The sequence below is a fragment of the Dermacentor silvarum genome, chromosome 5, assembly GCF_013339745.2.
Source record: "Dermacentor silvarum isolate Dsil-2018 chromosome 5, BIME_Dsil_1.4, whole genome shotgun sequence".
Lineage (NCBI taxonomy): Eukaryota > Metazoa > Arthropoda > Arachnida > Ixodida > Ixodidae > Dermacentor > Dermacentor silvarum.
In genome coordinates, this window is record NC_051158.1 from 156,169,027 (window position 1) to 156,180,961 (window position 11,935).

General features: G+C 46.9%; 1 long non-coding RNA gene across 1 annotated transcript; it reads left to right on the forward strand.

Moving 5' to 3' along the window:
- Positions 1 to 1,786: 1,786 nt before the first annotated feature.
- On the forward strand, positions 1,787 to 9,364 carry LOC125946084 (uncharacterized). The gene is made up of 3 exons (XR_007467396.1): positions 1,787 to 1,909; positions 4,484 to 4,609; positions 8,605 to 9,364. It is a non-coding gene; the product is annotated as an uncharacterized LOC125946084 (long non-coding RNA).
- The last annotated feature ends 2,571 nt before the right edge of the window (positions 9,365 to 11,935 follow it).

Consider the following 11,935-nt stretch of genomic DNA (forward strand, 5'->3'; position numbering starts at 1 on the left):
GTTGTCGCCTTATATGCATGATCCGCTTTGTGCCGAACCGGTAACGATAATTTTCTTTTACCAATTCAAGTTTGGGTTCGGGCTTGCTAGGAAAATATAGATTTGGGTTCAGTTATGGCCAAAATTTCCGTTTGGGTGTAGTTTTCAGTTAGATTTTAGTTCAAAACCCTGGGTAAAAGTGACCCTTTTTCTTTGCTTAAGGTAAAGCCCAGACCACACGTACGCTTGCAAACGCGCGCAAGCTCGCGTCCGCGTGCCCACGCATGCGCAGACGGTGCGGCACGGCTCGTATGCGTCAAAACACGGCGCGATCTCGATGATCAGCTCCTCTCAGTTATCACGCGCCTGGGCTGCCTCGCATCGGCACGCCTGGCTACGCAGCGACGGCGCGGTACATTCAACTCTCAGTTAAGCAGATTTATACCATGCAAGAAAGTGCTTCTTCACTTTTTGTGCTAATCTAACAGCTCTAAAAATATAACAATTACGTTTATAGATATCGAAGCATATTGAAACACTGTCAACAACGAAATATGAAGTGGCGTCTGCCAAGCCGTCAACGAGTGAGGCCAGTGGGCGCGCGCTGTCGCGCGTATTTGTGGATGCAAATTGCCATTCCTCGCTAGGTGCGGCAGGCGCAGGGCGAGTAGACGTGAGCTTACGCTCGTCTGCAAGCGTACGTGTGATCTGGGCTTAATTCATTTACACAGCTCAACCTATTTTGCTCTTTAGTCTGCCTTGTTCCCTATTTTGCTCTTAGTGTATTTTGCTCTTTAGCATGATTGTGAATATGTTCAACCACACCTGCCGCAGATTTTAATGACCACAATTATGTATTTATAGTTGTAGTGGTCAGGTGTGCTTTTTTATGTGAGAGGGACAGCAAGTGCGAGTGCTCTTATCTTTAAGAAACGTCGTCATGGCAGTGCATTTATTCAGTAATACTTGTTGCTGGGCTAGTCGGTTCATGCTGTATTACAGACCATAGGAACTATGGCCACTTAATGCAAATCAACATAAAATAAGGGGATGTGCGATAAGTGGCGTTAGTTCTTACGGTCCGTAATACAGTAGGAACTGACTAGCCCAGCATCAAGTATTATTGAGTTATATTTATTCTTCAGTGGGCCCTATTGCAGTGCTCACCTTGTCCCTTCCTCCCGTTACTTTTATGTTGATTTGTGCCAAGTGGCGATAGTTATGGTCTGTAACACAGTGCATTTACTATGTAGCAAAACAAAATGCCAACAACCTCGGTATGTAAGCTTTATGTTCAAACTGGGAACCACCTGTTCATGGCACTCCAAGCACACGAAAACATGGGGGATTGAAGACAATCTGTATTGTACTTCTTGGGAATTAGGCCAGCATGGAAATTGGGCTAGTTTAGAGGTTCCTTCACCTTGTGATGCGTTCCGTCGTCCTTGTTCACTGCGTCATTTTGTGGTTGTAGGTTGTACTTAACGCATCATGATGTATAATTTTATAACCTGACTGCACATAGTCACATATTTTAGACTGCAGTATTTGCTGTGCAGCTCCACTTCGTATGAGAAAGCAAAAGAAGTCGCAGTGAAGGGGTTCTGTATTGAAATAAATTTCTAGCCATCTCGCTCCCTTTCTTGCCTGGTATATTTAGTGCCTTGTCTCGTACTGACTAACCGACAACCGCGTGGGAATTTTGTCTGGAAGTGGCGAAAGGGTCTGGGACCATACTTTTGTATGTGTAGTGTGCCAGTGTATGCGCCTGTTGCAATGTGTGCGTGTTTGGGCCATGGTGCAGGCTCATCAGCTTTCTGAAGTGCCACCAAACCCAGATGGCAACGATGGAAGGTGTGTACAGGACTTGGCAGGCATTTTTGTCAACAGCGCTGTCTTTAGGGACCTTCAGCCCCGCATTTTAGTGGAGGTGAGGATCAGGACGGCAATGGCATTGTCCTGTTCGCTAGGCATTTCATCTCGACGGCTATTACGAGTTCACTCCCCGATTCGTTTTAATGTCCAGCGGTGGTGCTGACAGCTGTTGCATGAATCCCACTGTGCCTTCAGTTTATAAAGAAAAAAATCTGCAGTATTATGGGAGGAATTGAACTCCAGATGTATAAAGATTGTCCATCGAAGATATTGGCTTTCAGCCACTTCACCGATGCTGCAGCAGTGAATACTGCACTTGGAGAACATGGTCGTGCGGCCAGCTGCGATTACTGTTGATTGGCTGACGCCATGCTCTGCAGCCTATCTATAAATCAGCATCGATGTGATAAAATAAAAATGTAAGAAAGCCAGCAGTAGGACACGAAAGGCAGGATAGGAGATAGGCGGGGAGAGAAAAAGAATGTGTCTGCCATTCTAAACCACTAGGGAGCAGTAGCTTCACAAATAAAGATGATGTGCATTACAGTCGTCACTCAATGTTTTTCTTATTTAAAACAGACTGCCCACATGCATATGTGACTGTTTTTTCGAACTAATAATGCACAAAATAATGCCAGAGTTGCGGCACACAATATTCTACCAACTATCGTGCCGCTGCCTCGCATTATAGGCGTAACTGTCACTTTCCTGTTTTGAACAAACTGAGTTATTGCGACCCCTTCCCTGCTTGTTGCTAGAGGAATCTGGCTCGTATAGCACGGGTTGTGCAGTGAAGGTGTAAGCTGCTTCTCATCATGAAGTTGTTGTGTTGTACTTTTTTGTTGTGTGCATTTTTGCTTAAAGGAATACGGACACAAAAGTTGACGGATGGTCATTTGCGTCGGAGGGGGGACAAAAGCTGGACTGTTGAAAATGACGAATACAACAAGCTGCTTTTAAAAAAAGAATGACAAACATCTTTTTTTGCGATTTTCTGTTGCGCGGCCACCAGCAGAAGCTGAAATTTGACGTCATAACACCCAGCCATCCGCGCGCGCTTGTGGCCAAGGTCGGCCACGGCCGTCGCAATATTTCCGGGGGTGTCGGTCCCTTGCAGCATTTGTTTAAACCCTTTTGGCGATCTTCGCACGTGGTCTGTCTGAAACATTATCCTCGTCTGGGCTGCACGCAGGTGGTGCGTCTTACATGAGCCTTCCCGCGGTCGTTGCTTGGTATTGACGACTTCGTCGCGCTGGAAGGAAATGCCCAGACATCGCCGTTATAACAGCATCGTCGGTCGTGACACGTCGTCGCACACGTTTCCTAGAGACCGGAAGGTGCTTAAACTTTGGATACCTGCCTGCCAGCCATCACGCACAGCCAGGAGACCTCTGAAAATGACTTCATTTGCGCGGACCACTTCGTCGACGATGATTATGTGACCAGCTAGGCTGTGCTGAAAAGCCTTGGCATGCCGCTCAAAAGGCAACGCCTAAAGCCTGACGCTGTGCCATCGGTCTTCTCACGAAAATGCAAGTTAGAAATGATTAGTGGCGGGTTTGAAAAGAGGAGGCGAAAAGATGTCGGTACTGTTTTCGTTCACTTGCAGCCTTCTTGACCTGTGTGAGGGCGAGACTGGGGCGAGATGCCCGAGGCTGGGCACGAAGGCAGTAATGTCTTTTAAAAAAGTTGGCAAAGCATAGTAAAACAATACAAGGCTAGCGCGCATGAGTGCGACTCAGGAGATGAGTCCTACATGGCAGCGGGACAGACCGGCAGACACACACACAGCTCTGCTTCTCCACAGGCTAAAAGCAGGAAAAACTGTGGAGACCGCCAGACAGGTGCTGCCATCTGTCGGGCAGCTGGCGAACTGGACGTGAGAGTCTCTGAGGTACTGATACCCTGATACCTCACAGCAGTTGCTCACGCCGACGGCATAAACAACTATTCAGTCATCCACGCAGTGCTGAAGTACCCCGCAGCTGCCTCGCCTGCGTGTGCTCTTGAAAAAGCAAATTTACAGAGGAAATGAGAAATCTTGCAAAATTGTCTGGCGCAGAGCGAAATCTTCGCGCTGCGGTTCGCAAAAAACCAGATTGGCACTTCCACGGCCGCCTGCTCTTCGTCGTCGCTTGACGCGGAAGGTTCGTAACCGGAAGCGGTAATATTTCTTGCCAAGTTGGAATGGTCCTCATCTTCAGACGTGTACTCATCGTTGGTAGAGGCACTAGAACTCGAATCCATGCTCGCGATGGCGGCGTCGGCAGGCTATCCGACGAGGTTGTCGGGACGTCACACCTTCCAACTCCCGCGGGTCGGACGGCGAGGCGCGCGCTCAGAAAAACGTCAAAAATAAAGCTATCGGCTCAAAAATTTGCTAAGTGACTACTTCTTTTCGGTGTAATCACAGACTGCGGATTGATTTTCAGCATTTTCATAAAATTTTCAGATTTTGCGTCCGTATCCCTTTAAAGAACTGTCCTGCTGATTTTTCAATAGATGTAGCAATTTTCGTTCTCTATTTGTTCATTAATAAAGGCGGAAATCCAGTGACTCGTGACATATTAATATGCCCTCGCTAAGTTTGACCCAGGTGCCCTTGTCTTCTCTGTTCTTCCGCGCACAGATGTTGAAAGGCCCTCGGTGTGTGCAGTTTCTGATGAAAAATACGCAGCTTCAGGCTCACTTCTCAAACCCAGAACGCATGCAGGCGCTAGTCGCCAAAAACCCGCAACTTCAAGAACTATTAAAGGTGAGCAAATTTACACTCCTACGAAGGAGGCTCGTACATCTGTCGGCACGCAAACAGTTTACTTTTGGTGGCTGTTGTCATTTGAGAGGTTTTAACTAGGATTGCGCGAATACCGAATAGCAGATTGTGAACCGAATCAAGAAAAGAAGCCATATATCGAATCAATTACAGTTCAAACCCGTGATACGAAATCCCACGACAGTGAAATCCTCGTGACAACAAAATATTTTTTGCATCCTCGGCGAAAGCCTACAGGATTCAGTGCATTTTGTGCCTCTCGACAATGAAATGTCACTGAACTCAAGTCCCGCATCAACGAGATTTGCCGGAACATAACCCCGCATATTACAGTAGAACCCCGCTTGTACGTTTTTCACAGGACCGTAAAAAACAAACATAAGAGCCGGGAAACAGGAAAAATTGCGAAATGGGAGTAGTTTTGAACTGCACACAATATTATTTTAATTCTTATGGGTGAAAAAAAAAACGTAGTTACGCCCGACAGCCTAAGTATCGATTGCGATAAGCTATACAGAGTAAGAATAGTAGTTTTATCATCCGTATAAACTTGTAAACATTCGCTTATTCACTAATTAACAAGCATGGTGTCAGCACCCACAGGCAAACATGAACACATCACACTCGATGAGCGCCGACACGCACTGTCAAACGCTGGCGTTAGGAATTTAAGCGCCGCTGCACAAGCGAGCGAAGTCACCTTCGTGCTGTTGTCTATCGCTTCAACCCAAACTGAGCGCCGAGAACACACAGCACGCACAAACCTACGACCCGCTGATGCACCTACCCTGCGTAGACTCTGCCCCCACGCAGATCGCTTTCAAGACGGCCGCAAGCTCCCGCCCTATGTCGTCTTCAAGCGCAAGACAATGCCGAAAGGTGAGCTGCCGAAAAATGTCATCGTGAGATGCCATGAGAAAGGGTGGATGAACGAGAGTCTTGTGCTCGACTGGATAAAGTCCGTGTGGTGTAGGCGGCCTGGTGTACTGTTGTCGTTCCCATCCATCCTCGTGCTGGACGCGTTTCGTGGCCATTTGGCCGACTCAGTGAAGAAGCTGTTGCGTGATTCTGGAAATGAACTCGTCGTTATCCCGGGTGGGATGACGTCTCAGCTGCAGCCTCTAGATGTTTGTGTCAACAAGCCTTTCAAGGATGCGGTGAAGCGTTGCTACGCTGAATGGATGCGGCCAGGTGAACCTGCAGTGACGCCGACCGGGCCGCTGAAGCGGGCATTGCCAGCCACACTGTGCGAGTGGATCGTGGATGCATGGGCGAGTATCCCACAAGACCTTGTGCGTCGCGCTCTCAAGAAGTGCGGGTTCTCAAACGCGCTCGATGGCACAGAGGACGAGTACCTCTGGGACGATTTATCAGACAAGGAATTGTCCGAAGAAAGCGCAGCTGAGAACAACAGTGAATGAAGTGCTGAGTCCAATTTAAATAAATCTTTTCCATTTCCCGAGTTTCTCTCACTCGTATTATATGCGGTTAAAACTTTTTTTTTCATTTCTCGTCCCATAAATTTCACCTCGTATTATATTCGGGTTCGTATTATACGCGGGTTTTTACGGTAGTTCGAAAATATCGAATACCTGACTTCGAATCGAAGCGAATAACGAATGTAGAATTATTCAATCAAATATTCGGCAATACCGAATATTCGCCCATCCCTACACATTACGCATGCGTAGGCGCTGCCATACTTGTTGACAAAAACAACCAAGTGCTGAAAGCTATCGCATGCGTCAAAAACATGTGATGGCCGCCATCTTGTTCGGCGAATGCCAGTTTGAAGTGGCATGCATGTTGCTACCGACATGTGACTGTTTTTGCACACCTAGCATCGTTCTTAATGCGCGGCTCGGTCAGGAAAGTGCATCAAGAACAGATAAACCCATGTTCGACCAATGTGGACTTCTTTATGGCACTTGAGATGGCGGCGGCAACATGGACAGCCACGCATCTGGCTGCGACTGAGGAACCATCCAAGAATATGCATCCCTTGCATGAAGAACGCTGGCTTCGGTGCCACCCAACTGGCATCATGTGCGGATTTGATGCAAATCCGCATGCGACACGGTGCCAGACTTAGATTTGCCCTTTTTCTTTTGTAGTTAGAGGCAGAGCAGCAATGTTTTACAACATAAATCAGCAATGTGTTCCGCCATTTTTTCTTTGTCTTGTTTAATTTGAAGAGCTAGATAATTCAACCAAGTTGATCGGTGCCTTCAGGTTCGAATTATGGAATTCAACTGGACCCCCATCTCCCCCTGTTTTTCTCCTGTATAAACTCTCCCTCATCTTGATACAGGACACAGCTACTGTCATAGTTTCTGCACAATGCCTATCGTGCGCTCAACGTCAACACACAAGGTGCGGAACAAACAGCGTAGACAACTGGACTACGAGAAGGCGACAACACAGGCGCTGTGTCCTGTTATCTGCGCTGTTTGTTCAGTATGTCGATGTTCCACCAACTAACTCAAATTAGCATTCTTGTACAGTGGAATCACCATGATACGATCACGGCTAATACGAATTTACGGATGATACGAATTTTTCTGTGGCCCTGGCCGAACCCTATTACTTTGCAACGTGCTAGAGAACGGTTGTTACGAATCGATATTCGACCCGCGTCAGTTGGTACGAATAAATGCTGCCCCACCGACGGCCGCAAAAGCGAACTGCGTGCAGTCACGCGCTTTCTCCCTTTCTCTTTTGATGCGGAGGCGTGGACGCTGTGCCGAACTGCACAGAGGCCGCGACTGGGCGCGAAGAGTTTGAAGCGGTGGCGCTTTTGTGCTTTTCCTTTTGTGGCTTGCCCCACGCAGGCGTGGGGAAGCGCGGCCGCTGCAGCGAGCGAAGGTTCGTGCGGTCTATCGCTTTAACTGAAACCGAGCGGCATAAGCACAGGGGGGGGGGGGGCATACAAAGGTCAGAGCCGTGTGGAGATTGCTTTCAATACACTCTGTGCGCGACAACACCGACAGCCGGCGCATGCGCATAGCACATGAACGAATTTGTTGGCCGAGTAGAAGCCGCCCCCTCCCTCCCTCCTGAGTTTCCTTCCCGCTTTCCTCCTTTTGCACGGGAGATTGCGTCGCCTGTTATCCATTCGCCCGGTTGCAAGATACGCATTTCATGCCGCAGCTCAGCGTCGCCCCCCACGGCCTTTCGCGCGACGCAAGTCGCGTTTGCTCTCCGCTGTCCGTTTGCTCTCTGTGAAGGCGCGCGTCCCCTGCGTGCTTTGACTGCCACATATGATGCGGCGATGATTTTATCGCCCTTGGACTCATGCTCCAGGTCGCATGTTCCTCCTCCGCATCGCCCTCGTTGATCTCCTCTCCCATCGGTGCGCGCGCCTGTTTGATAAGCGTGCTCGCTATCACCCTTGTTGGCGAGATTTTCCCGTGGAAGCCTAATTATAACCGCTATTTCATCTTGCGGCGCTGCACCGTAAGCGGTATGCGTATACATGGAGTGCTATGGGAGGGTAAACGGGAATCGAAAAGGCCACGTTGTAGCCAGTTCTGCACAAAAACGGTTACGTTATAAGTGGTTATACTTTAAATGTTTTTTACGTGTGCGTGCCTGAGTGAGTTCACCTCTGACTCTTTAATTTAGCTAGTTTTAATTGTGTTCGATGATACGAATGTCGGCTAATACGAATATTTTTCTTGCCCCGTGAGATTCGTATCATTGAGATTCCACTGTGCAAAGGTGCCCTTAGCAATCTCATTTTGCATGTTCTTTGCACAATGTGTCTTGGTTTAGTGCTGGTTATGTCTGACAGACTTATGTTATTGCCTTGACTTGGCTGCTGTATTTATACCCTACTAATTTCTCTTGTGTTCGCTGTATTTCACTTGAGGCTTATTTGCCCATATTTGACCACTCTAGGATTTATGCTCTAACATCAAGAGATGGACTATAAGTAAATTATGTAGCCAAATCTTTATGTGAACCTCTTCCCGCAGGGTAACCAAGACATCATTCAGTTGGTGACAAACCAGGCGGTGCTCCGTGACACGGTAAAAATGCTCCAAAACCCACCAACGCTGACAGAGTTTCAAGACAGAAGCTTGCGACGAATTGAGGCATGGCCTAGTTCTAATGTTTGCTGATGTTGGATTTTCGCTTAAAAACACGGTTTAAGGCTATTGCAAGAAGCACTGTGTTGAACTAAAGCAATTATGGGACATCTGAAGCTCAGTCTGTAAAGCTTAACCCCTTCAGGCACCAATTTCTTTTCTGTCCATTAGACATGTAATTTTGGTATGTTTCTTGCATCACAATCATAAACAGCATATACAGCTGCACAAGGAATTCAATATCTTCAATTCTTCTAAAAGTTATGTCAAGTTTGCAGAATGTGTACTTCATGCTAGAACTCTCTACAGGAGCGCGAGATATGAGACCATAGACTATCTTATGCCTAGCATATTTAAAAAATATGGCTCATCTGTTAGCATTGTGAACATCCATAAAAGAAAAGGACCTGCTATATACACGATGACATACTGACTCCGTCAGCAGACATGCACCTGTCTGCCTTCCAATTCGTTTTACAAAAACATTTTGCACACATCACTCAACCTTGCAGCACATGTGAAATAAGAAGTGTTTAAGATGTTTGCAGAACATGTTAAATACGCTTATTTTCATATTACTTTTGCTTTTGATGCGCTATCTTGGCTTGCACACTTGTAGCACCTGAAAGGGTTAAAGGGTCCCCGAAACACTTTTCTAACTAATCATAGAATGGCCTCACTAATCTGGCATATTCAAAATCTTGAAAGGAAAGAAAAAGCACAATCCTCGAGGAAAATAGAAGAAAAAACGCAAACTGCTTTGTCATGCCTGCCTTTTTGTTGCATACCCTGCGGAGCACCCATATATTGCATTGTCTCAAGGGCCATCCCTGTACGCAGCTCTTTGATAATTTGAAGGCACCGACATTTGACTCATTACGCCAATAGAAAACAGGTGCGGTCGTAGCCTCTTTTCCACATTAAAAAATGGTTGCCGTTTCATCCGAAAGGCGAAGCATCAATTGCGATAGCAACTTAGTAGAGAATACGGAGTAAGGATAGTCGTTTTATCAGCTGTATAAACTTGGACATGCAGCTGCACCAGCAATGCGCAGAACTGTTGTCGATGCCGTCGGCGTTTTGCCCGCGTTCGCACCGAACGCGCGCGGCGTTGGTGACTGTTGCCGGTGCCTCTGGGGGCGGCTCGGAGGTTTTCGACGAGATCAGAATGGGACACTCGTCGAGCAGCGCCGGAAGTCTTTACCTCCTTTTCGCCTCGCAACGTGTTTGTATAAATAGGCACTTGGTGCCGCAGCTAAACGTCGCTCCCGATCCCTCCCTCCGTCCTCCCTCGGCCTTTCGCGCGACGGAAGACGTCGTGTTTGCTCTATGTATATGGTGATTGCAAAGAAGGAAAGAGACGCTTAATTCTGTAGCCCTTCATGGAGCACGGCGCAGAACGCGCGTTTGCTTTCCGCCGTGCGTTCGCTCCCCGTGAAAGTGCGCGTCTCTCGGGCCCTTTCACTGGCACATACAGCATACGGCGCGCGGCGACGGTTTCATTGCCGTTGACGTTATGCGGAACCTCACGGTGACGGCGACGGTGACAGCGACGGCGAAATCGACGGCAGAAATTCGATGTGGAGTGTCCATATAATTGCTATTTCAATAAAACATTTGTTTCATGTTTAAGTATTTCACGCCTCAGGTCACCTCACCAGAAGTAATATTTATTTATTTATTTATTTTCTCTCAAGGCTCGAGGACATTAGAGAGGAGTGGTGAGTGCGTATAAAGTCGTTGGCAATCTACTTAAAATTAATGGTGTTACAGATGGCAGCGATGGAGGCGGGAAGGTGGATGCAGTCGTCGGCAGTGCGTGGTACGAATGAGCAGAAGTAAGAGTTGGAGTTGCATGGTGGTAACTCCAACTTCATTTTGTGATCTATGCGAGGTGAAATATAGGATGGGTGAAGGAACAACTCATCCTTCAGAACGGGATTACTGTAGTAAATTTTATGAAAGAGGCATAAGCGCATAAACTTACACCGTATTGCAAGGTCTATCAAACGGAGCGTCAGTGTTATTGATGATACACTTGGGTGACACGCATAATTTGATAAAATGAAGCGGGCGACCCTGTTCTCAAGTGATTTGAGAAGATTTGTTAGATTAGCTTGACCAGGGTCCCAAATGCAGCAGGCATGTTCGAGCTTGGGACGTAAAAATTGTACGTATGGAACCGAGAATGCGGTTAGCGTTATGTATAGTTCCACGAGAGATTACTAGTGATATGTATACCAAGATGGTTGTAAGATTATTGAAAGGCTAATGGTGTGTTATTGATGGTATAGTTGAAAGAAACAGAGCAAGAAGAATCTCGCGAGACACGCATGTTTTACATTTATTTATATGAATGATCATTACAGAATTGGAGCACCCAGAAAATATGGCGGTAAGGTCGGATTGCGCGGCAGTATGATCAGAGGCGTTAGTGATGACGCGGTAAACTACGCAGTCATGGGCGAAAAGTTTATAGAAATCTAATGTGACGAAGATCGGGAGGTGGTTAATAAAGATTATAAAGTGTAGTGGACCAAAAACAGACCTCTGAGGTACCCTAGGCTGTACAAAAGGGATGGAAGAGTCATGTCCGTTAGCAGATACATATTACAAGTGATTAGAAAAGAAGCATTCAACCCAGCGCAAGGTATTAGTGTCGAGATTAAGTTTACGCAACCTAAGGAAACGCAGTTTGTGAGACACAGAGTCGAAAGCCTTCGCGAAATCGAAGAATATACAGTCTATTGTCAGTCCCCTGTCTGGAGCATCAAATAAATCATCAGTAAAAACCAAAAGCTGAGCGTCGCATGAAAAACATTTTTCACGAAATCTACATCTCGAAATTTTGCCATAATTACCTTAGCAATGAACGCATGTGGAGAACGCCTAATACAGTTTCGTGGAGCCAAACTTTTGAATCAACGGCTTCACATGCATGAGGCTTCGTATTTTCCGTCAGCCATAAGGAACTCGCATTTTGCGTATTGAAATTAAAGAGATTGAGATTTCTCATCAAATTGTCGCAGTTTCACCCGAAAGGCGAAGCATCCATTGCGATAGGAAATTTGTAGAGGGCTATACGGAGTAATGATAGTAGCTTTATCAGCTGTATAAACTTGGACATGCAGCAGCACCGGCAACACGCAGAACTGTTGTCGACAACGTCGGTGTTTTGCCCGCGTTCGCACAAAATTCGTGCGGCGTTGGTGACTGT